This window comes from Triticum aestivum, chromosome 4A, assembly GCF_018294505.1.
Source record: "Triticum aestivum cultivar Chinese Spring chromosome 4A, IWGSC CS RefSeq v2.1, whole genome shotgun sequence".
Classification (NCBI taxonomy): domain Eukaryota; kingdom Viridiplantae; phylum Streptophyta; class Magnoliopsida; order Poales; family Poaceae; genus Triticum; species Triticum aestivum.
In genome coordinates this window covers 75,080,340-75,107,571 of record NC_057803.1, presented here as the reverse complement: position 1 = coordinate 75,107,571, position 27,232 = coordinate 75,080,340, and the positions used below count along the sequence as shown (strand labels likewise).

The window sequence follows — 27,232 nt, the reverse complement described above, 5'->3', positions numbered from 1 at the left end:
CATGTTACTCTAAAATTTAATTTTGATGGGTTTTGTTTAATGATGATGCCTAATTGGGATTGAGAATGTTGTCAACCATTCTCAATGTTTAACAACTACCATGATAGTTAAATAAAATGTATTCCTTTGTAGTAGGGAAAAATCAGCTTTACGCAAAACAGTAACCATAGAGCTTTCCACCAGCCAAATATGCATATAGAATAGCCTGTTCCATTCCATTACTCTCTATGTGTTACTTTGCCAGCATATTCCATGTGCTGAACCGTTTCGGGCTGCAACGTTAATGTTGCAGACTTTTCAGACGATGATTAAGGAGTTTTAGGTCGTGGTTCTATACTCAGTGATGCCGTTGGAGTTGATGGGCTCACTTATCTTCCAAGCCTTCCGCTGTTATCGTTATTAGATGGCCTTAAGCCATATTTATTGTAATAAGTTCTCTATTGAGACACTCGATGTAATAAGTGTGTGATTGCTACTCTGTTATAAATCCTCCAAGTACTGTGTGGTGTCAACATTACTGATCCAGGGATGACACCTGAGCACAGAGATCAGACTGTTTGAGGTCTGGTCGCTACACTGGTGGTCTTATTGACCATCAACACTTGATGCTCCTTCTTGATTTCTACCTCCACAGCCTTTAGCATTGCGAAGAGCTCGCGAATAGTCTTATTCATCCCTTGCATATTATAGTTCATCATGAAGCTTTTATAGCTTGGTGGCAGTGATTGGAGAACTCTGTCAATGATACTATCAGCCGGAAAGTTAACTCCCAGTTGAGTCAAGTGATTATGATACCCAAACATTTTGAGTATATGCTCACTGACAGAACTATTCTCCTCCATCTTGCAGCTATAGAATTATTGGAGACTTCATATCTCTCAATCCGGGCATTTGCTTGAAATATTAACTTCAACTCCTAGAAAATCTCATATGCTCCATGATGTTCAAAACGTCATTGAAGTCCCGGTTCTAAGCCGTAAAGTATGGCACACTGAACTATCGAGTAGTCATCAGCTTTACTCTGCCAAATGTTCTTAACGTTGTCAGCAACATCTGCAGCAGGCCTGGCACCCAGCGGTGCTTCCAGGACATAATTCTTCTATGCAGCAATGAGGATAGTCCTCAAGTTACGGACCCAGTCAGTGTAATTGCTACCATCATCTTTCAACTTTTCTTTCTCAAGGAACGCATTAAAATTCAACGGAACAACAGCACAGGCCATCTATCTACAACAACATAGATAAGCAAAAATACTATCAGGTATCAAGTTCATGATAAATTTAAGTTCAATTAATCATATTACTTAAGAACTCCCACTTAGATAGACATCCCTCTAATCATCTAAGTGATCACGTGATCCATATCAACCAAACCATAACCGATCATCATGTGAAATGGAGTAGTTTTCAATGGTGAACATCACTATGTTGATCATATCTACTATATGATTCATGCTCGACCTTTCGGTCTCAGTGTTCCGAGGCCATATCTGCATATGCTAGGCTCGTCAAGTTTAACCTGAGTATTCTGCGTGTGCAAAACTGGCTTGCACCCGTTGTAGATGAACGCAGAGCGTATCACACCCGATCATCACGTGGTGTCTCGGCACGATGAATTTTGGCAACGGTGCATACTCAGGGAGAACACTTTTATCTTGAAATTTAGTGAGAGATCATCTTATAATGCTACCGTCAAACAAAGCAGAATAAGATGCATAAAGGATAAACATCACATGCAATCAATATAAGTGATATGATATGGCCATCATCATCATGTGCTTGTGATCTCCATCTCTGAAGCACCGTCATGACCACCATCGTCACCGGCGCGACACCTTGATCTCCATTGTAGCATCGTTGTCATCTCACCAACTATTGCCTCTACGACTATCGCTACCGCTTAGTGATAAAGTAAAACAACTACAGGGTGATTGCATTCCATACAATAAAGCGACAACCATATGGCTCCTGCTAGTTGCCGATAACTCCATTACAACACATGATCATCTCATACAATAAATATAGCATCATGTCTTGACCATATCACATCACAACATGCCCTGCAAAAACAAGTTAGACATCCTCTACTTTGTTGTTGCAAGTTTTACGTGGCTGCTACGGGCTAAGCAAGAACCATTCTTACCTACGCATCAAAACCACAACGATAGTTCGTTAAGTTGGTGCTGTTTTAACCTTCTCAAGGACCGGGCGTAGCCACACTCAGTTCAACTAAAGTTGGAGAAACTGACACCCGCCAGCCACTTGTGTGCAAAGCACGTCAGTAGAACCAGTCTCGTGTAAGCGTACGCGTAATGTCGGTCCGGGCCGCTTCATCCAACAATACTGCCGAACCAAAGTATGACATGTTGGTAAGCAGTATGACTTGTATCGCCCACAACTCACTTGTGTTCTACTCGTGCATATAACATCAACGCATAAAACCAGGCTCTGATACCACTGTTGGGGAACGTAGTAATTTCAAAAAAAATCCTACGCACACACAGGATCATGGTGATGCATAGCAACAGAGGGGAGAGTGTCGTCCACGTACCCTCATAGACCGTTAAGCGGAAGCGTTATGACAACGCGGTTGATGTAGTCGTACGTCTTCACGATCGATCGATCCTTAGTACCGAACGTACGGCACCTCCGCGTTCAGCACACATTCAGCTCGGTGACGTCCCGCGAACTCATGATCCAGTAGAGCTCGGGGAAGAGTTTCGTCAGCATGACAACGTGGTGACGATGTTGGTGAAGCTACCGCAGCAGGGCTTCGCCTAAACACCGCTACAGTATGACCGAGGTGGATTATGGTGGAGGGGGGCACCGCACACGGCTGGAAAGATCTCTACGATCAACTTGTGTGTGTAGAGGTGCCCCCTGCCCCCGTATATAAAGGAGCAAGGGGGGAGAGGAGGCCGGTCAGGAGGAGGCGTGCCAGGAGGAGTTCTCCTCCCACCGGGAGTAGGACTCCCTCCTTTCCTAGTAGGAGTAGGAGAAGGGGGAAGGAGGAGGGAGAGAGGAAGGAAAGGGGGGCGCCGCCCCCTCCTTGTCCAATTAGGATTAGAGGGAGAGGGGGAGCGCGACCTGCCCTGGCCGCCCCTCCTCATCTCCACTAAGGCCCATCTTGGCCCATTAAACCCTCGGAGGGTTCCGGTAACCCCTGGTACTCCGGTAAAATCCTGATTTCACCCGGAACACTTACGATATCCAAATATAGGCTTTCAATATATAAATCTTTACGTCTCGACCATTTCGAGACTCCTCATCATGTCCGTGGTCACATCCGGGACTCCGAACTACCTTCGGTACATCAAAACATATAAACTCAGAAAACCGATCGTCACAGAACTTTAAGCGTGCGGACCCTACGGGTTCGAGAACTATGTAGACATGACCGAGACACGTCTCCGTTCAATAACCAATAGCGGAACCTGGATGCTCATATTGGTTCCTACATATCCTACGAAGATCTTTATCGGTCAAACCGCACAACACTATACATTGTTCTCTTTGTCATCGGTATGTTACTTGCCCGAGATTTGATCGTCGGTATCCCAATACCTAGTTCAATCTCGTTACCGGCGAGTCTCTTTACTCATTCTGTAATACATCATCCCATAACTAACTCATTAGTTATCATGCTTGCAAGGCTTATAGTGATGTGTATTACCGAGAGGGCCCAAAGATACCTCTCCGACAATCGGAGTGACAAATCCTAATCTTGATCTATGCCAACTCAACAAGTACCATCGGAGACACCTGTAGAGCACCTTTATAATCACCCAGTTACGTTGTGACATTTGGTAGCACACAAAGTGTTCCTCTAGTATTCGGGAGTTGCATAATCTCATAGTCATAAGAACATGTATAAGTCATGAAGAAATCAATAGAAGTAAACAAACGATCAAGTGCTAAGCTAACGGAATGGGTCAAGTCAATCACATCATTCTCCTAATGATGTGATCTCGTTGATCAAATAACAACTCATGTTTATGGTTAGGAAACTTAACCATCTTTGATCAATGAGCTAGTCAAGTAGAGGCATACTAGTGACACTATGCTTGTCTATGTATTCACACATGTATTATGTTTCCGGTTAATACAATTCTAGCATGAATAATAAACATTTATCATAAAATAAGGAAATAAGTAATAACTTTATTATTGCCTCTAGGGCATATTTCCTTCACCAAGTACATGAAGGATATTGTTACTAATAAAAGAAAGATACCAGAAGCTGAAATTTCAACCATGCTTGCTAATTACACTTTTAAAGGTGGAATACCAAAGAAACTAGGAGATCCAGGATTACCAACTATACCATGCTCCATTAAGAGAAACTATGTTAAAACTACTTTATGTGATCTCGGAGCCGGTGTTAGTGTTATGCCTCTCTCTTTATATCGTAGACTTGAATTGAATAAATTGACACCTACTGAAATATCTTTGCAAATGGCTGATAAATCAATTACTAGACCTGTCGGTATTTGTGAGGATGTGCCCGTTGTGGTTGCAAACGTTACTATTTTAACGAACTTTGTTATTCTTGATATTCCCTAGGACGATAGTATGTCTATTATTCTTGGTAGACCCTTTCTGAATACTGCAGGGGCTGTTATTGATTGCAATAAAGGCAATTTCACTTTTCATGTTAATGGTAATGAGCATACGGTACACTTTCCGAGGAAACAGCCTCAAGTCCATAGTATCAATTATATTTGAAAAATTTCAACGATTATTATTGGAGGTTTTTTATTTCCTCTTCCTACTATCAAGAAGAAATTTGATATCCTTATTGTTGGGGATGTGCATATCCCCGTTGAGGTAACTTATTCGAAAATTCTCCGGTTTCATGCAATTCAGAATGATTTTGTTAACAAGACTTGATCAACCTCGTTAATGGATTCCTTTTGATGAGCATGAGATGGATGAAGTTAGAAAGCACAACTTTCTATACCCTCTTTTTACTTTCTATTATTTAGATTTAATAAAGCAAATATAGTATTTTCTGTCTGTTTTCTGAATTATCCTTGCAATAAAAATACCCCGAGGACCCTCCTCAGTACACTGGAGGGGACCACTTTGATCCATGGGCATAGACCAACTTAGGCCAAAAGCCTAAGCTTGGGAGAGTATGTATTTCTCACCGACATTACATTCATGTTCACACACTCATGCCAGTTGTCGGTGCTCATACTTTTTCATTGTACTATCCATGCTAGTTTATTTTCTATTTTAAGCTTTCTTCTTGTGTGTTTGAAAAACCTTAAGAAAAACAAAAACAAAATAGTTGTAGCTTTTAGCTAGTTTACTTTCCATGCCTGCAGTAGTAACAATTAAAAGAAAACCCAAAAGATTCCTTGTTCTTCTTTTGTTTGTTGGGAGCTTTCCCGTGTAAATAGTTTTATTTCTTTTCTTTGGGGTTCGAAAGGAGAAGACTATAATGAAAATATTGAGTGGCTCTCATTTGAATTATTGTTGATCTAACAAAGAGCCCATATTACCTTGTCTTCTCCCTTGAATTGAATGCTTGCAGATTCCAGCTTAGTCCAATGCACACACACTATTATTATCCACACCGTTCGGCTGTGCAAGTGAAAGGCAATAATGACAATATATGATGAACTAATTGAGATGAGAGAAGCTGGTATGAACTCGATCTCTCTTGTTTTGGTAAATATGATTAGTTCATCGTTCCTGATTCGGCTTATTATGAATGAAATGTGTTTGGAATGACAATTAAAGATTATAGTTGCTCATGCCATGCTTAAGTAGCCAGGAGTTTATAATGGTTTAACTTGCGTGCCAACATGCTATTAAAATGGCTGTGATGTGGTATGGTAGGGTGGTATCCTCCTTTGAACGATTTGAGTGGCTTGACTTGGCACATGTTCACGCATGTTGTTGAAACAAAATCAACATAGCCTCCACGATATTTATGTTAATGGTGAATTATATCCTACTCATGATTGCATTCAGTGGTTGATTAATTTTAATGCATGTTCATGACTGTTGTCGCTCTCTAGCTGGTCGCTTTCCAGTCTCTTTCTAGCCTTCACTTGTACTAAGCGGGAATACTTCTTGTGCATCCAACTCCATAAACCCCAAAAGTTATTCCATATGAGTCCACCATACCTTCCTATATGCGGTATCTACCTGCCGTTCCAAGTAAATTTGTATGTGCCAAACTCTAAACCTTCAAATGAAATTCTTTTCCGTATGCTCGAATAGCTCATGTATCAACTAGGGCTGTCTATATCTTCCATGCTAGGAGGGTTATTCTCAAGAGGAGTGGACTATGCTCGTCATTCACGAGAAAATGGCTGGTAACCGGGATGCCCAGTCCCATGCTCAAATCAAATCAAAATAATTGCAAACAAAACTCCCCCAGGATTGTTGTTAGTTGGAGGCACCTATTGTTTTGGACAAGCCATGGATTGATGTTTGTTGGTGGTAGGGAGAGTATAAACTTTACCATTCTGTTTGGGAACTGCCTATAATGTGTGTAGCATGGAAGATATCGAGATCTCTCAGTTATTATGTTGACAATGAAAGTATACCACTCAAAATATTATTAATCTCTATTTCAAAGTCAAGCTCTGGCACCTCTACAAATCCCCGCTTCCCTCTGCGAAGGGCATATCTATTTACTTTTATGCTGAGTCATCATCCTCTTATTAAAAAGCACATGTTGGACAATACTACTGTCATTTGCATGTATTATTATTAGTTTACATTGAGTATGACTGTGACTGGATCTCTTTTACCATGAATTACAATTTCCTTGATCTTCAGAGGTGCTCTGCATTTATGTTTTGTGGTCTCAGAAAGGGCTAGCGAGATACCATCTTGTTATATCATATTATGATTGTTTTGGGAAAGTGTTGTCATCCGAGATTTACTATTATTGCTCGCTAGTTGATTATGTCATTGATATGAGTAAACATGAGACCTAAATGTTATTGTGAATATGCTTAGTTCATAATCTTTGCTGAAAACTTGAATGCTGGCTTTGCATATTTACAACAACAAGAGCAAACAGAGTTTGTAAAAGTTTTTCTTTATCACTTTCAGTTTATCAACTGAATTGCTTGAGGACAAGCAAAGGTTTAAGCTTGGGGGAGTTGATACGTCTCCATCGTATCTACTTTTCCAAACACTTTTGCCCTTGTTTTGCACTCTAACTTGCATGATTTGAATAGAACTAACCTAGACTGACGCTGTTTTCAGCAGAATTGCCATGGTGTTATTTTTGTGCAAAAATAAAAGTTCTCGAAATGACCTGAAAATCAACAGAGAATATTTTTGGAATATATAAAAATACTAGAGAAAGAATCAAGGCCAGGGGCCCACACCCTGTCCACGAGGGTGGGGGGCGCGCCCCCTGCCTCGTGGCCCTCCTGGTGCTCCACCGACCTCAACTCCAACTCTATATATTCGCGTTCGGGGAGAAAAAAACCAGAGAGAAGGATTCATCGCATTTTACGATACGGAGCCGCTGCCAAGCCCTAATCTCTCTCGGGAGGGCTGATCTGGAGTCCGTTCGGGGCTCCGGAGAGGGGAGTCCATCGCCATCGTCATCATCAACCTTCCTCCATCACCAATTTCATGATGCTCATCGCCGTGCTTGAGTAATTCCATTGTAGGCTTGCTGGACGGTGATGGGTTAGATGAGATTTATCATGTAATCGAGCTAGTTTTGTTAGGGTTTGATCCCTAGTATCCACTATTTTCTGAGATTGATGTTGCTATGACTTTGCTATGCTTAATGCTTGTCACTAGGGCTCGAGTGCCATGATTTTAGATCTAAACCTATTATGTTTTCATGAATATATGTGAGTTCTTGATCCTATTTTGCAAGTCTATAGTTACCTATTATGTGTTATTATCCGTTAACCCCGAAGTGACTATAATCGGGATACTTACCGGTGATGACCGTAGTTTGAGGAGTTCATTTATTCTTTAAGTGTTAATGCCTTGGTCCGGTACTCTATTAAAAGGAGGCCTTCATATCCCTTAGTTTCCAATAGGACCCCACTGCCATGGGAGGGTAGGATAAAAGATGGCATGCATGTTCTTTTCCATAAGCACGTTATGACTATATTCGGAATACATGCCTGCATTACAATGATGAACTGGAGCTAGTTCTGTGTCACCCTATGTTATAACTGTTGCATGAGGAATCGCATCCGACATAATTATCCATCACTGATCCATTGCCTACAAGCTTTTCACATATTGATCTTTGCTTAGTTACGTTTCCGCTGCTACTGTTACTTTTGCTACCGTTGCCGCTATTATCATATTACTTTGCTGCTAAATACTTTGCTACAGATATGAAGTCTTTCAGGTGCGGTTGAATTGACAACTCAACTGTTAATACTTGAGAATATTCTTTGGCTCTCATTGTGTCGAATCAATAAATTTGGGTTGAATACTCTACCCTCGAAAACTATTGCGATCCCCTATACTTGTGGGTTATCAAAATCTTGAAGTCTTGATGGAGAAGAGTCAATATACTTCAGCAGCTCAGGTATGATGTCAATAGCTGCATGGATTATTTTCATTCCATCCTAAACCAAGATATTAAAAATGTGCGCACAACACCTGACATGCAAATGTTGACCTTCAAGGAGCAGCTCATGTTTGTGATATTTTATTAACTCCTCACATGCATTAGTATTATGCTGGCATTATCTAGTGTCAAAGTGAATAATTTGCCCCTTATGCCCCATTCTGTTAAGCAACGAACTATTTCTTCTTCTATCACATAGCCTGTGTGGGGATACTTCACTTCTGCGAAACTTATGGTCTTCTTCTTGTAGTTGAATTCTGCATTGATATAATGGGCGGTGATTGACATGTAGCCCAAGTCCTGTGATGATGTCCACATGTCAAATGTTAAGCAAATGCGAGGACCAAGTTTTGTAGCTCTACTTCGATATCTTTCTTCATTCCCTTATACATCTTCACTGCATCATCATGAATTGTGTGGCTACCCTTGATTTGAAATGTTGGTTGCATTCAGTCAATCCATGGCTGAAGGTGGGGATCTTCAAACTTAAGAAAGGGGGTCTCAGCATGGACGCAATACTTGACCATGAGTTCATGACAAAAAATTTCATCAAACACAAACATACCTTTGGATGGTTTTCTTTTCATGGTCAATAAAAACCTCTTCCTGCAAGCCTCCTGAATTGATCGGCAAGCCTCTGCAATATGGGTCCTCAAACTGCTAGTCCCAAACTTGGTGTGAAGTTGCGCTCCATAGTATTTGCACACACCTTGAGATCACCATCTACGAGAACCAGATCTACTTCATAATGCTCCCATACCTTGGACCTTCTAGCATGTGGTACTTGACTCGTATTCTCATCCATGGAATCAGCACTCTCCGAACCCTCTGATGTAGACATGCCTCAAATTAGTAGTGAGTAATTACTATAGTGACTGATCGATCGGTCGAGTGGTCTGGGTTGGTGTGTTTTCCCGTCCTTGGTGCGTGGCCTGTGAATGCAGATGCAAGGTGCAAGCAAGTTAATACTAGTACTAGCAGCAGTAAAAGTTAATGCATGTAAAATAAAATAAACGACAAAATCATTGGGAATAAATCTTTTGGATTTCAAATCTCAAAATAGACCAACCAACATCAAGTTTCGATAATCTACATGGCAAAAAATTGACTTAAAATTTTCAGTCCCAAACTCTGAACATGCAAAATATTTTTTCTTAGTTGATAAGGTCCACTAACTAAGTACTTCCTTCTTATCACAGTTTTTAAATTAAGATTGTAGTGATCTAGCAATTTCCTCTTGCCTTGACCGTATTGAATCTCTTCATCCCAATTCATGTTTTTCAGAGCTTATGATGTACATTTGATAAATACAAACATACCTGAATAGATAAACACATGAGAAAATGACCGGAAAAAACGAGTCATGGCTGCGCGCCTAGCGGCGATAAATTGATTTCTGCCTCGCATGGTTGGCTCTCGTCTTCCTACATCAATTAGCTTCTAGGCCCTGATGTAAAAAAAAAGCCCATGACTTCCCTGCCCAAAGGGACTACATACTCCAGCCAAAAAGGCCATCTGAACGGAGGCTGTCGCTGGGGCAAATTTTCTTCTCCCTATGCATAACAATCATACTAAATTTATTTAGCAGTATACAAGAAAGCATCCAATTTTTCAGCCTTCATGGAATATCATGGACCAAACTTCCACTGAATCAACAACCTTGTAATTCATACCGTGAAATGCTAGAAACTACACCTATACATTAAAGGTTGGATAATCTGAACTGAATTTCAGAGAAGTTGTAATATAATTCACCTAATCTGATATTAGAACTGAATAATCTGAACTCAATAATGCAATCAGATAACCTGAACCTATAGGAAAAAGGATATGTGCACGATAATTTAAGTTGGACGAGGTTAACTGGTCTACAGCAGTATCAAGACATTCGAGTTAACTGAAAGACGAGGAGGGGACCACCAGGGGCACCTTGCCGCCGGATGGTCGGAGCACCTTGCGAAGGAGGAGTAAGTGTAGGAGCAAGACCTTGCCGCAGGACGGCCGGAGCACCTTGCGAAGGAGGAGTAAGTGTAGGAGCAGGACCTTGCCGCAGGAGGAGGAACCTAGTCAACAAAGAAGAAACAAGCCGAAGAGAGAGAGGTACCTGCTGGCGGAGGGAAGATGGCGCGGCGGAGGCGGCCCAACGACCTCAACCCTAGCGGACGGGGAGGGGCGGCGGCACTGATGGGGGGGGGGGGGGGGGGGGGGGGCAGCTCAGGCCTCGGGGTAGCTCATGGTAGGGATCTGCTGTGCGGAGGAGGGGCCGGCGCCGGAGGGTGACGGCAAGGTGGCGGCGCGAGGAAGGGACGATGAGGGGGAAGAGACAAGGGGGCGTGCGGGCGGTGGCGCGGGGGAAAAGACAGGGGGCGGCGCGTGGGTTGGGTTGGGGAGCAGTCGAAGGCAACGAACCAATACAAAGAACCGGGTTGTATCCGCAGTTTGTAGCCCATAATACATCAAACGGTTTCAGCCCATAACCAACTAACCCAAACTGGTTTCTCCCAAAACCCAAACCAAATCGAACTTAAGAAAGCCTCAACCCAACAAAACCTAAACCAATCAAGCCCATAATAAAAAACCAAACCATTTAAACCAGTTCTTCTAAGACCACTCCCAGATTTACATAAGGGCGATCAATAGTGGTGACATAGAAATGCCTACTCTTTTTCATGGAGAGGCCTAATGCCATATATTAACTTATTAAGACAAGTCCTTACAAATAACCCTTTACATCCAAATTCTTTGAGGTGTCGAAGTCTTCTTTCTCCTGCATCCAGTAGAATTGTGATCCTATTTACTTATTATGGTTGAAAACCAACTTATGGACACAAAGTTCTGTATCAGTCACAACTGAGCAGAAACATATTGTGAACAACTATTCTATAGATAGTGCCTGGAAATTATGTCATCACATTGCTTTATAGTACTGATGATTTTGTAGTGATTACTCGCACTTGCAACCAAATATAAAATAATAATAATATCATATAAATGATTTTTTAAAAGGGAAGGTGAGAAAAGAATTAATATTTGGAAAATTGAGTTTTCAAGACCAACTATTGGAAATTCCTAATATTACTAAGACGGAAACTTCAAAAAAGGTTTTTTTAAGCACTTGAAAAAGGTATTCATAAAAAAAATTAAATATACTGACTTTCAATGGACGTTCATAACTTTTTGGTGAGTTTTTCTAATTCTCCAGTTTTTCTAGAACTTTTCAGAATATTTTATCTTGAATCCTAGTTCTAAGATTCCCATGTTTGTTTGATAACTTATCTAGATTTTATTTCATTGTTCCTTTATTTTGATGTTTCTTGACTTCCAGATTTTAACTTTTGAATGGTTAATAAAACTAATTTTTTGTATATGTTATTAAAATTTTCACAATATTTAAATAATGTTTCTTACTATATTATTTATTTCGTGTTGACTAGTTTGACACGTGAGAAATCACCTCCATGTCATCGGCCAAACATTTTTTGGTGGCTCATGAGCCCAAGTCTATCTAAATTTTAAGTTGTCATCGTCAACAATTAAGACGCTTGGTAACTTACAGATGTGTGCCAAGTTTTCTTTGTTGGTCCAGGCAAACGGGAAGCAAGTTTAGAGTGTTTTAGAGTTTTGGAACCAAAATTAACTTGCACAATAGTTTAAGTGGCTATAAAAAACTTTTTTTCAAGAAATATGAAGTAGCAAATACATCACCATACATGCACATCCATGCGGTTGTCTCTAGCATTATGGAGTCCCGCAAAACTTGACCATCTCATTTAGAGCCAGATCTATCTTAATCTAAAGATCCTCCATCTCAAATGAAATTAGCTTTATAATTTATTGTATAATTACAAGGAAAACATTTCGTATCGACTAACTCATTCCATGGAGAAGTTAGTCAGGGTGATCAGTCGAAAAAATGTTCTGCACCTTTGCCTAGAACCTCTCCTGCTCTATGCACGGTAGCTCCCACTAGTTGCATTGTTATTGCATGCTAGTGCTCCACTCCCTACCTTCGAGCTCTTGCTGGCTCCAACACCGCCGACACTCTCTACTGATTAGTTGCTATGTTATAGGTTCTCCCTCCACTGCTCTAAAATGGATCTCTCATGGATGCGTGCATGAGAAGAGCTTAATTTCGAGCCCTTCGCAGCGTTGAGCTTGTGATTTTTGGGAGGCCCACGAGGATCCTAGGGGAGTAGGTCTATGGTCATTGGACTTGTTGCCATTGGAGTTCCAGCAATCTCGATCCAGCGAGGCATGGGCTCAAAGATCAAGGTCAACGGTTTTGCAGTTTTTACACATGTTTTCCCTATTGGAACCATGAGGGAAACATCAAATGCAACCACCTATGTTTGTATTCTAAAATTAACTCCTTGAATTTCATGAAAGTTTGCATATTTATTTTGCTCTACTTTTTAACTTGCTTTTACTGTACTAAACGCTAACCAGTTCCTTGTTCTTAAACTATCAAACTCTAAAATGAATATACTTTTTATAGGTCTATCTGTTAGGGAACGTAGTAATTCAAAAAATTCCTACGATCATGCAAGATATATCTAGGAGATGCATAGAAACGAGAGAGGAGAGTGTGTCCACATACCCTCGTAGACCGAAAGCGGAAGTGTTATGTTAACGCGGTTGATATAGTCGAACGTCTTCACGATCCAACCGATCCAAGTACCGAACATACTTCACCTCCATGTTCAGCACACGTTCAACACAATGACATCCCTCGAGCTCTTGATCCAGTTGAGGGTTGAGGGAGAGTCCTGTCAGCACGGCGGTGTGGGGACGGTGTTGGTGATGTGATCCGTGCAGGGCTTTGCCTAAGCACTACGACAATATGACCGAGGTGGTAAACTATGAAGGGGGGCACTGCACATGGCTAAAGAACAATTGATGTATCTTTGGGGTGCCCCCTGCCCCTCTATATAAAGGAGGAGGGGAGGAGGCGGCCGGCCTAGGGGTCACACCAAAGGGAGGAGTCCAACTAGGACTCCCAATCCTAGTTGGACTCCCTTTCCTTTTCCGGAGGGGGAAAGAGGGAAGGGAGAGGAAGATGAGAAGGAAAAGTGGGGCGCCCCCTCCCTAGTCCAATTCGTAATCCCTATAGGGAGGGGGCGCGGCTACCCCCTGTGGGCTGCCTTCCCTCTCCCCTATGGCCCATGCAGGCCCAACATTACCCCGGGGGGTTCCGGTAACCCCTCGGTACTCCGGAAAAATACCCGAATCACTCGGAACCATCCTGATGTCTGAATACAACCTTCCAATATATGAATACTTACCTCTCGATCATTGCTAGACTCCTCATCATGTTCATGATCCCATCTGGGACTCTGAACAAACTTCGGTCACCAAAACACATAACTCATAATACAAATCGTCATCAAATGTTAAGCGTGCGGACCCTACGGGTTCGAGAACTATGTAGACATGACTGAGACACATCTCCGGTCAATAACCAATAGCAGAACCTGGATGCTCATATTGGCTCCTACATATTCTATGAAGATCTTTATCGGTCAAACCGCATAACAACATACGTTATTCCCTTTGTCATCGGTATGTTACTTGCCCGAGATTCGATCGTCGGTATCATCATACCTAGTTCAATCTCGTTACCGGCAAGTCTCTTTACTTGTTTTGTAATGCATCATCCCGCAACTAACTCATTAGTTACATTGCTTGCAAGGCTTATAGTGATGTGTGTTACCGAGAGGGCCCGGAGATACCTCTCTAATACACAGAGTGACAAATCCTAATCTCGATCTATGCCAACTCAACAAACACCTTCGGAGACACCTGTAGAGCATCTTTATAATCACCCAGTTACGTTGTGACGTTTGATATCACACAAGGTGTTCCTCCGGTATTCGGGAGTAGCATAATCTCATAGTCATAGGAATATGTATAAGTCATGAAGAAAGCAATAGCAATAAAACTAAACGATCATAATGCTAAGCTAATAGATGGGTCTTGTCCATCACATCATTCTCCTAATGATGTGATACCGTTCATCAAATGACAACACATGTCTATGGTTAGGAAACTTAACCATCTTTTATTAACAAGCTTGTCTAGTAGAGGCTGACTAGGGATACTGTGTTTTGTCTATGTATCCACACATGTATCAAGTTTCCGGTTAATACAATTTTAGCATCAATAATAAACATTTATCATGATATAATGAAATATAAACAACAACTTTATTATTGCCTCTAGGGCATATTTCCTCCAGTCTCCCACTTGCACTAGAGTCAATAATCTAGTTCACATCGCCATGTGATTTAACACCCATAGTTCACATTGCCATGTGAGAGAAGTTTAGTCAACGAGTCTGCCACATTCAGATCCGTATGTATTTTGCAAATTTCTATGTCTACAATGCTTTGCATGGAGCTACTCTAGCTAATTGCTCCCACTTTCAATATGTATCTAGCTAATTGCTCCCACTTTCAATCAAATCTTATCATGCGTCTTGATCTATCTCTATAGATCTTGATGCTCAATATGTAAGCAACTTCACTGAGGTCTTTCTTTGAAAAACTCCTTTCAAACACTCCTTTATGCTTTCCAGAAAATTCTACATCATTTCCGATCAACAATATGTCATTCACATATACTTATCAGAAAGGCCGTAGTGCTCCCACTCTCTTTCTTGTAAATACAGGCTTCTCCAAAAGTCTGTATAAAACCATATGCTTTGATCACACTATCAAAGCGTATATTCCAACTCCGAGAGGCTTGCACCGGTCCATAAATGGATCGCTGGAGCTTGCACACTTTGTTAGCATCTTTAGGATCGACAAAAGCATCTGGTTGCATCATATACAACTCTTCTTTAAGAAATCCATTAAGGAATGCAGTTTTGACATCCATTTGCCAAATTTCATAATCATAAAATGCGGCAATTGCTAACATGGTTCGGACAGACTTAAGCATCGCTACGAGTGAGAAAATCTCATCGTAATCAACATCTTGAACTTGTTGAAAACCTTTTGTGACAATTTACGCTTTGTAGATAGTAATACTACTATCAGTGTTCGTCTTCCTCTTGAAGATCCATTTATTCGCAGTGGCTCACCGATCATCGGGCAAGTCAATCAAAGTCCATACTTTGTTCTCATACATGGATCCCATCTCAGATTTCATGGCCTCAAGCCATTTCACGGAATCCGGGCTCATCATCGCTTCCTCATAGTTCATAGGTTCGTCATGGTCTAGTAACATGACTTCTAGAACAGGATTACCGTACCACTATGATGCGGACCGTACTCTGGTTGACCTACGAGGTACGGTAGTAACTTGATCTGAAGTTTCATGATCATCATCATTAGCTTCCTCACTAATTGGTGTAGGAATCACTGGAACTGATTTCTGTGATGAACTACTTTCCAATTCAGGAGAAGGTACAATTACCTCGTCAAGTTCTACTTTCCTCCAACTCACTTCTTTCGAGAGACACTCCTTCTCTAGAAAGGATCCATTCTTAGCAACAAATATCTTGCCTTCGAATCTGTGATAGAAGGTGTACCCAACATTTTCCTTTGGGTATCCTATGAAGATGCATCTCTCTGATTTGGGTTCGAGCTTATCAGGTTGAAGCTTTTTCACATAAGCATCGCAACCCCAAACTTTGAGAAACGACAGCTTTGGTTTCTTGCCAAACCATAGTTCATACGATGTCGTCTCAACGGATTTAGATGGTGCCCTATTTAATGTGAATGCAGCTGTCTCTAATGCATAACCCCCAAAACGATAGCGGTAAATCAGTAAGAGACACCATAGATCGCACCATATCTAATAAAGTACAATTACGACATTTGGGCACACCATTACGCTGTGGTGTTCCAGGTGGCGTGAGTTGTGAAACTATTCCAAATTGTTTTAAATGAAGGCCAAACCTCGTAACTCAAATATTCGCCTCTGCGATCAGAGCACAGAAACTTTATTTTCTTGTTATAATGATTCTCCACTTCACTCTGAAATTCTTTGAACTTTTCAAAATGATTCAGACTTGTGTTTCATTAAGTAGATATACCGATATCTGCTCAAATCATCTATGAAGGTTAGAAAATAACTATACTCGCCGCGAGCCTCAACACTCATCGGACCGCATACACCAGTATGTATTATTTCTAATAAGTTTGTGGCTCGCTCCATTGTTTCAGAGAACGGAGTCTTAGTCATCTTTCCCATGAGGGATGGTTCGCAAGCATCAAATGATTCATAATCAAGTGATTCCAAAAAGTCCATCCGCATGGAGTTTGTTTATGCGCTTTACACCAATATGACCTAAACGGCAGTGCCACAAATATGTTGCACTATCATTATCAACTTTGCATCTGTTGGCATCAATATTATGAATATGTGTATAACCACGATCGAGATTCAACAAACCATTCACATTGGGTGTATGACCATTGAAGGTTTTATTCATGTAAACAGAACAATAATTATTCTCTTACTTAAATGAATAACTGTATTGCAATAAACATGATCCAATCATATTCATGCTCAATGCAAACACCAAAAAATATTTATTTAGGTTCAGCTCTAATCCTAAAGGTAGAGGGAGTATGCGATGGTGATTTTATCAACCTTGGAATCTCTTCCAACACACATCGTTACTTTGCCCTCAACTAGTCTCTGTTCATTTTGTAACTCCTGTTTCGAGTTACTAATCTTAGCAACTGAACCAGTATCAAATACCTAGGGGTTACTATGAACACTAGTAAAGTACACATCAATAATCTGTATATCCAATATACCTGTGTTCACTTTGCCATCCTTCTTATCCGCCAAATGTTTGGGGCAATTTCGCTTCCAGTGACCATTTCCTTTGCAGTAGAAGCACTCAGTTTCAGGCTTAGGTCCAGACTTGGGCTTCTTCCCGAGAGCAGCACCTTGCTTGCTATTCTTCTTGAAGTTCCCCTTTCTTCCCTTTGCCTTTTTTTCTTGAAACTAGTGGTGTTGTTAACCATCAACATCTGATGCTCTTTCTCGATTTCTACCTCCGCAACCTTTAGCATTGCGAAGAGCTCGGGAATTTTCTTGTTCATTCCTTGCATATTATAGTTCATCACAAAGTTCTAGTAAGTTGGTGATAGTGACTAGAGAACTTTGTCAATCACTATCTTATCTGGAAGACTAACTCCCACTTGATTCAAGCAATTGTAGTACCCAGACAATCTGAGCACATGCTCACTGGTTGAGCTATTCTCCTCCATCTTGTAGGCAAAGTACTGTAAGAGGTCTCATACCTCTTGACACGGGTATCAGTCTGAAATACCAATTTCAACACTTGAAACATCTCATATGCTCCATGGCATTCAAAATGTTTTTGAAGTCCCGGTTTTAAGCCATAAAGCATGGTGCACTAAACTATCAAGTAGTCATCATATCGAGCTTGCCAAACATTCATAACGTCTGCATCTGTTCCTGCAATAGGCCTGTCACCTAGCGGTGCATCAAGGACATAATTCTTCTATGCAGCAACGAGGATAATCCTCAGATCACGGACCTAGTCCGCATCATTGCTACTATCATCTTTCAACTTAGTTTTCTCTAGGAGCGTATTAAAAATAAAACAGGGGAGCTATACGCGAGCTATTGATCTACAACATAGATATGCAAAAACTATAAGGACTAAGTTCATGATAAATTAAAGTTCAATTTATCATATTACTTAAGAACTCCCACTTAGATAGACATCCCTCTAGTCATCTAAATGATCACATGATCCATATCAACTAAACCATGTCCGATCATCACGTGAGATGGAGTAGTTTTCAATGGTGAACATCTCTATGTTGATCATATCTACTATATGATTCATGTTCGACCTTTCGGTCTCAGTGTTCCAAGGCCATATCTGCATATGCTAGGCTCGTCAATTTTAACCAGAGTATTCCGCGTGTGCAAAACTGTCTTGCACCCATTGTATGTGAACATAGAGCTTATCACACCCGATCATCACGTGGTGTCTCGGCACGAAGAACTTTAGCAACAGTGCATACTCAGAGAGAACACCTATACCTTGAAATTTAGTGAGGGATCATCTTATAATGCTACCGCTGTACTAAGCAAAATAAGATGCATAAAGGATAAATATCACATGCAATCAAAATAAGTGATATGATATGGCCATCATCATCTTGTGCCTTTGATCTCCATCTCCAAAGCACTGTCATGACCACCATTGTCACCGGCTTGACACCTTGATATCCATCGTAGCATCGTTGTCGTCTCGCCAACTATTGCTTCTACGACTATCGCTACCGCTTAGTGATAAAGTAAATCAATTACATGGCGATTGCATTTCATACAATAAAGCGACAACCATATGGCTCTTCCCAGTTGACGATAACTGTTACAAAACATGATCATCTCATAGAACAATTTATATCTCATCACGTCTTGACCATATCACATCACAACATGCCTTGCAAAAACAAGTTAGACGCCCTCTACTTTGTTGTTGCAAGTTTTACGTGACTGCTACGGGCTTCTAGCAAGAACCGTTATTTCGTACGCATCAAAACCACAACAATTTTTCGTCAAGTGTGTTGTTTTAACCTTCAACAAGGACTGGCCGTAGTCAAACTCGATTCAACTAAAGTTGAAGAAACAGACACCCGCCAGCCACCTGTGTGCCAAGCACGTCGGTAAAACCAGTCTCAGGAACACCGTCATGTAATGTCGGTCCAGGCCTCTTCATCCAACAATACCTCCATGATACGTCTCCAACATTTCTATAATTTTCGATTGCTCCATGCTATATTATCTACTTTTTTGGACATTATTGGGCTTTATTATCCACTTTTATATTATTTTTGGGACTAACTTATTAACCGGAGGCCCAACCTAGAATTGTTGTTTTTTGCCTATTTTAGGGTTTCGAAGAAAAGGAATATCAAACGGAGTCCAAACGGAATGAAACCTTCGGGAACGTGATTTTCTCAATGAATAAGACCAGAGAGACTTGGACCCTACGTCAAGAAATAAAACAAGAGGCCACGAGGTAGGGGGCGTGCCCACCCCTACCAGGCGTGCCCTCCACCCTCGTGTGCCCCCTGTTGATCCACCGACGTACTCCTTCCTCCTATATATATCCACGTACCCCCAAATGATCAGAAACGGAGCCAAAACCCTAATTCCACCGCCGTAACTTTCTATATCCACGAGATCCCATCTTGGGGCCTATTCCGGAGCTCCGCCGAAGGGGGCATCGATCACGGAGGGCTTCTACATCAACACCATAGCCCCTCCGATGAAGTGTGAGTAGTTTACCTCAGACCTACGGGTCCATAGTTAGTAGCTAGATGGCTTCTTCTCTCTTTTTGGATCTCAATACAATGTTCTCCCCCTCTCTTGTGGAGATCTATTCGATGTAATCTTCTTTTTGCGGTGTGTTTGTTGAGACTGATGAATTGTGGGTTTATGATCAAGTCTATCTATGAATAATATTTGAATCTTCTCTGAATTCTTTTATGTATGATTGGTTATCTTTGCAAGTCTCTTCGAATTATCAGTTTGGTTTGGCCTACTAGATTGATCTTTCTTGCAATGGGAGAAGTGCTTAGCTTTGGGTTCAATCTTGCGGTGTCCTTTCCCGATGACAGTAAGGGCAGCAAGGCACGTATTGTATTGTTGCCATCGAGGATAACAAGATGGGGTTTTGTTCATATTGCATGAGTCCATCCCTCTACATCATGTCATCTTGCTTAAGGCGTTACTCTGTTTTTAACTTAATACTCTAGATGCATGCTGGATAGCGGTCGATGAGTGGAGTAATAGTAGTAGATGCAGGCAGGAGTCGGTCTACTTGTCTCGTACGTGATGCCTATATACATGATCATACCTAGATATTCTCATAACTATGCTCAATTCTGCCAATTGCTCAACAGTAATTTGTTCACCCACCGTAGAATACTTATGCTCTTGAGAGAAGCCACTAGTGAAACCTATGGCCCCCGGGTCTATCTTTATCATATTGATCTCCTACTACTTAGTTATTTCCTTTGCTATTTACTTTGCCTTTATTTTACTTTGCATCTTTTATCATAAAAATACGAAAAATATTATCTTATCATATCTATCAAATCTCACTCTCATAAGTGGCCCTATAGGGATTGACAACCCCTATTTGCGTTGGTTGCGAGGATTTATTTGTTTTGTGCAGGTGCGAGGGACTTGCGCGTAGCCTCCTACTGGATTGATACCTTGGTTCTCAAAAACTGAGGGAAATAATTACGCTGCTTTGCTGCATCATCCCTTTCTCTTCGGGGAAAACCAACGCAGTGCTCAAGAGGTAGCAAGAAGGATTTCTGGCGCCGTTGCCGGGGAGGTCTACGCAAAAGTCAACATACTAAGTACCCATCACATACCCTTATCTCCTGCATTACATTATTTGCCATTTGCCTCTCATTTTCCTCTCCCCCACTTCACCATTGCCGTTTTATTTTCCCTCTCTCTCTCTCTATCTGCCCTCTCTATTTGCCTCTTTTTGTTCGCTTGCTTTTTTGTTTGCTTGTGTGTTAGTTTGCTTGCTTGTCACGATGGCTCAAGATAATACTAAATTATGTGACTTCACCAATACCAACAACAATGATTTTATTAGCACTCCGATTGCTCCTCTTACCGATGCCGAATCTTGTGAAATTAATACTGCTTTGCTGAATCTTGTCATGAAAGATCCGTTTTCCGGCCTTCCTAGTGAAGATGCCACTACTCATCTAAATAGCTTCGTTGATTTGTGTGACATGCAAAAGAAGAAAGATGTGGATAATGATATTGTTAAATTGAAGCTATTTCCTTTTTCGCTTAGAGATCGTGCTAAAGCTTGGTTTTCGTCTTTGCCTAAAAATAGTATTGATTCATGGAACAAGTGCAAAGATGCTTTTATCTCTAAGTATTTTCCTCCCGCTAAGATCATCTCTCTTAGAAATGATATTATGAATTTTAAGCAACTTGATCGTGAACATGTTGCACAAGCTTGGGAGAGAATGAAATTAATGATACGTAATTGCCCTACTCATGGTTTAAATTTGTGGATGATTGTTCATAATTTTTATGCCGGATTGAATTTTGCTTCTAGAAATCTTTTAGATTCGGCCGCGGGAGGCACTTTTATGGAAATCACTTTAGGAGAAGTGTAACACCCACGATGCGACTATATCTCCCACGTGTCGGAGCACGACTTAGAGGCATAACCGCATTGTAGGCATGTCGCAAGAGGGGTAATCTTTACACATCCCATGTACTGAATAAGAAAGAGATAAAGAGTTGGCTTACAATCGCCACTTCACACAAATACAAAGTTAAACATACATCATCCAGAATACAATCGAGGTCTGACTATGGAACCAAATAAGGAAAGACAACCTCTAATGCGAAAGATCCCTGATCGCCCCAACTGGGCTCCACTAGCGATCAAACTGGAACGAAAAAACACAACGAACACGATCTTCATCGAGCTCCCACTCGATCTGGGTTGCGTCACCTGCACGGTTATCAACGGCACCTGCAACTGGTTTTGGAAGTATTCTGTGAGTCACAGGGACTCAGCAATCTCAAACCCTCGCGATCAAGACTATTTAAGCTTATGGGTAGGAAAGGGTAGTGAGGTGGAGCTGCAGCAAGCACTAAGCATATATGGTGGCTAACTTACGCAAATGAGAGCGAGAAGAGAAGCAAAGCACGGTCGTGAACTAGAAGTGATCAAGAAGTAATCCTGAAACTACTTACGTTCAAGCATAACTCCAACATCATGTTCACTTCCTGGACCCCGCCGAGAAGAGATCATCGCGGCTACACACGTGGTTGATGCATTTTAATTAAGTTAAGTGTCAAGTTTTCTACAACCGGATATTAACAAATTCCCATCTGCCCATAACCGCGGGCATGGCTTTCGAAAGTTCAAAACCCTGCAGGGGTGTCCCAACTTAGCCCATCACAGGCTCTCACGGTCAACGAAGGATATTCCTTCTCCCGGGAAGACCCGATCAGACTCGGAATCCCGGCTACAAGACATTTCGACAATGGTAAAACAAGACTAGCAAAGCCACCCGAATGTGCTGACAAATCCCGATAGGAGCTGCACATATCTCGTTCTCAGGGCACACCGGATTGTCCAAACTTCTGGTAGGCCAACCCAGAGTTGCCCCTGGTGGCCACCGACGGCTGACAGGTTGGACCAACACTCAAAGGAGCACTGGCCCCGGGGGGGGGGGGGGGGTTAAAATAAAGATGACCCTCGGGCTCCGGAAACCCAAGGGAAAAAAGGCTAGGTGGAAAATGGTAAAACCAAGGTTGGGCCTTGCTGGAAGAGTTTTATTCAAGGCGAACTGTCAAGGGGTTCCCATTATAACCCAACCGCGTAAGGAACGCAAAATCAAGGAACATAACACCGGTATGACGGAAACTAGGGCGGCAAGAGTGGAACAAAACACCAGGCATAAGGCTGAGCCTTCCACCCTTTACCAAGTATATAGATGCATTAATTAAATAAGAGATATTGTGATATCCCAACAAAAATCATGTTCCAACAAGGAACAAACTCCATCTTCACCTGCAACTAACAACGCTATAAGAGGGGCTGAGCAAAGCAATAACATGGCCAAACAACAGTTTGCTAGGACAAGGTGGGTTAGAGGCTTGACATGGCAATATGGGAGGCATGATAAAGTAAGTGGTAGGTATCGCGACATAGGCATAGCAATAGAGCGAGCAACTAGCAAGCAAAGATAGAAGTGATTTCGAGGGTATGGCCATCTTGCCTGAAATCCCGCAAGGAAGAAGAACGGGTCCGTGAAGAAGACAAACGGACGAAGTCGAAATCCTCACAAACGTGACGTTATCGGAACCAACCCGAAGAAGCACACCGGAAAGAAGCAAACAACATGGTAAACAACCAACACATAAGCATGACATGATGCACAACCAATTATGATGCATGTCCGGTTTAATGAAGCATGGCATGGCAAAGTGCACAAACAATACTACAAATTAAATGGAGCTCAATATGCAATGAGTTGCATATTGACGGAACACCACATGACTTATTTAGTTCACTCTCGGTTAGGTACCCAATAATATTAAATGTTATTAAACATGGCAAGAGGTGAGACAAAAGTAAACTACACAATTAGGCATTCTAAATGAAGCCGGAAACAACAAATAACCTCTCTAGTAAACCCCCCACATGCATAGCAATTGAAGCAAACAACAAATTAAACACTTTAATTGTTGTTATCATGATGCGGATGACATGTGCAAGTTTATGCATTTTTTTATTAAAAGTTGACAAGATAAGATATGAAGCATTTGTCATCGTGGCGGAAACGGAAGGGGTGCCACGGCAACGAATCCGAAAATGATGCCATGCAACATATCGGTTCCGGTAGCTCATGGAGATACCGGTGCAAAGGAAGTGTGGCGGGAGCGTGCAAAAGATGGTGGGGTGATCCCGGATTCCGGGTGTCCCATGAGTTCGCGGCAAGGCTAACGAGGAACGTGCAAGGATCAAACTGGACATGGTGCAGACAACGGGTGCATCTCATACAACACATGCAAACGTTCTCTGACGGTCGTCTCGGGGTTATACCTTCAAAGCATGCAATCATGATGGTTCGGGTTCGTCGAGGGAAGTAGAGGAAGTAGTTGTACAATTGGTCCATAGCGAGGGTAGTGGAAGTGGTGGAAGTAGTCGTTCCCGCGACGGTAGTGGTGCACGGTCGTCGTGGAAGTAGTTATTCACATCGTCGAAGAGGAAGTAGCCGTTCACTCCACGGTCTTGGCGGATCCACGCGATGGTAGTGGTACTCACGAAGAGATATTTGGCGGTCGTGCTCTAGACGTTCACGGGGTCTTGGCGATGGTAGTTGTACATGGGTCTTCGGTGACGGTAGTCGTACATGTTCCGTAGATGTACGGGCGGCAGGAGTGGTACACGTTTCGAAGGTGTTCGAGTCATCGGTAGCGGTACTTGGTGAATCCCGAAATGTTCTTGGCGTCTTTGCGCGTAGGGATACTTGTTGGGGAACGTAGTAATTTCAAAATTTTCCTACGCACACGCAAGATCATGGTGATGCATAGCAACGAGAGGGGAGAGTGTTGTCCACGTACCCTCATAGACTGAAAGCGGAAGCGTTAGCACAACGCGGTTGATGTAGTCGTACGTCTTCATGATCCGACCCATAAAGTACTGAACGCATGGCACCTCCGAGTTTTGCATACGTTCAACTCGATGACGTCCCTCGAACTCCGATCCAACCGAGCTTTAAGGGAGAGTTCCGTCAGCACGACGACGTGTGGATGATGATGATGTTCTACCGATGCAGGGCTTCGCCTAAGCACCACTATGATATGACCGAGGTGGATTATGGTCGAGAGGGGCACCGCACACGGCTAAGAGATCAAGAAATAAATTGTTGTGTCTTTGGGGTGCCCCCTGCCCCCGTATATAAAGGAGTCGAGGAGGGGGAGGGCCGGCCCTCTCTATGGCGCGCCCTAGGGGAGTCCTACTCCCACCGGGAGTAGGATTCCCCCTTTCCTAGTAGAACTAGGAGCCCTTCCAAGTAGTAGGAGTAGGAGGGAAGGAAAGGGAAGGAAAAAGGAGAAGGAAGGAAGGGGGCGCCCCCCTCCCTAGTCCAATTCGGACCAGCCCATGGGGAGGGGTGCGGCCACCCTTTGAGGCCTTTCTCTACTTTCCCGTATGGCCCATTAAGGCCCAATACGAATTCCCGTAACTCCCCGGTACTCCCGAAAATACCCGAATCACTCGGAACATTTCCGATGTTCGAATATAGTTGTCCAATATATCGATCTTTATGTCTCGACCATTTCGAGACTCCTCGTCATGTCCCCGATCTCATCCAGGACTCCGAACTCCTTCGGCACATCAAAACACATAAACTCATAATATAACCGTCATCGAACTTTAAGAGTGAGGACCCTACGGGTTCGAGAACTATGTAGACATGACCGAGACATGTCTCCGATCAATAACCAATAGCGGAACCTGGATGCTCATATTGGCTCCTACATATTCTACGAAGATCTTTATCGGTCAAACCGCATAACAACATACATTGTTCCCTTTGTCATCGGTATGTTGGCCCGAGATTCGATCGTCGGTATCTCAATACCTAGTTCAATCTCGTTACCGGAAAGTCTCTTTACTCGTTCTGTAACACATCATCCCACAACTAACTCATTAATTGCAATGCTTGCAAGGCTTATAGTGATGTGCATTACCGAATGGGCCCAAAGATACCTCTCCGACAATCAGAGTGACAAATCCTAATCTCAAAATACGCCAACCCAACAAGTACCTTTGGAGACACCTGTAGAGCACCTTTATAATCACCCAGTTACGTTGTGATGTTTGGTAGCACACAAAGTGTTCCTCCGGTAAATGGGAGTTGCATAATCTCATAGTCATAGGAACATGTATAAGTCGTGAAGAAAGCAATAGCAACAAACTAAACGATCAAGTGCTATGCTAACGGAATGGGTCAAGTCAATCACATCATTCTCTAATGATGTGACCCCGTTAATCAAATGACAACTCATGTCTATGGCTAGGAAACTTAACCATCTTTGATTCAACGAGCTAGTCAAGTAGAGGCATACTAGTGACATACTGTTTGTCTATGTATTCACACATGTATTATGTTTCCGGTTAATACAATTCTAGCATGAATAATAAACATTTATCATGATATAAGGAAATAAATAATAACTTTATTATTGCCTCTAGGGCATATTTCCTTCAGTCTCCCACTTGCACTAGAGTCAATAATCTAGTTCACATCGCCATGTGATTTAACATCAATAGTTCACATTACCATGTGATTAACACCCATAGTTCACATCGTCATGTGACGAACACCCAAAGGGTTTCACTACAAAAAAAGACACATCCGTGACATTTTGGGCCGAACGAATTTTTTTTCCTGTCATACATATGACACTTCTATGACAATAATTGTGACAAAACCCGGTATCATCATAGATGTGGTGGGCTCCTACTTCTATGACAAAAAGTCATGACAGAAAATGGGCTTTTCGTCCTGGGCAGGCCGGAGACGCAGTTGCATGACATTCTTTGGGCCGTCCATGATGGAAAAAACCATGGTAGAAGCGAGGGGGAGGACAATTTCGGGGAGTTCCCGGTTACGGTGGGAGGCCGGGGGCCGAGCGATGCGCGTTTCTCTCATACACGTACGCGCGTGTGTGCGAGGCGTTGGCTCTAACTGAACCCGAGCGAGGCATTGGGCTCTAACTGAACCCGAGCGATTGCACTGCAGGCTACGCGTTACTGAACCCGAGCGATCGATCGATGGCTGTTAACTGAACCCGATCGAGCGATTCCTTGGCTACTGCTGCTAACTGAGGCCGATCGATGGGATGAACAGTGAGCATTGCGAGGGGGGGGGGGTTGGATGAACAGTGAGTGGTGGCGTTGCCTCTAGATGAACAGGACCCCGTGGTGTGGTGGAGGGCTGGATGAACAGTAGACGGTGGAGGGGTGCCCGTGGAGGGGTGGATGAACAGTAGACAGTGGAGGGGTGCCCGTGGAGGGGTGGTTGAACAGGACCCCGTGGTGTAGAGGGCTGGATGAACAGTACACGATGGAGGGGTAGTTGAACAG

The 27,232-nt window shown here is 42.4% G+C and overlaps 1 long non-coding RNA gene across 2 annotated transcripts; it reads right to left on the bottom strand.

The window, feature by feature from the left end:
* Positions 1–8,519: 8,519 nt before the first annotated feature.
* LOC123081778 (uncharacterized) lies at positions 8,520–10,744 on the bottom strand. 2 transcript variants are annotated; one of them, XR_006438786.1, is made up of 4 exons: positions 10,682–10,744; positions 9,897–10,130; positions 9,143–9,509; positions 8,520–9,062 (listed from the first exon to the last, which is right to left on the bottom strand). It is a non-coding gene; the product is annotated as an uncharacterized lncRNA (long non-coding RNA). The 2 variants fall into 2 exon arrangements; XR_006438785.1 differs by lacking the exon at positions 10,682–10,744 and having other exon boundaries at positions 9,897–10,675.
* Between the last annotated feature and the right edge of the window lie 16,488 nt (positions 10,745–27,232).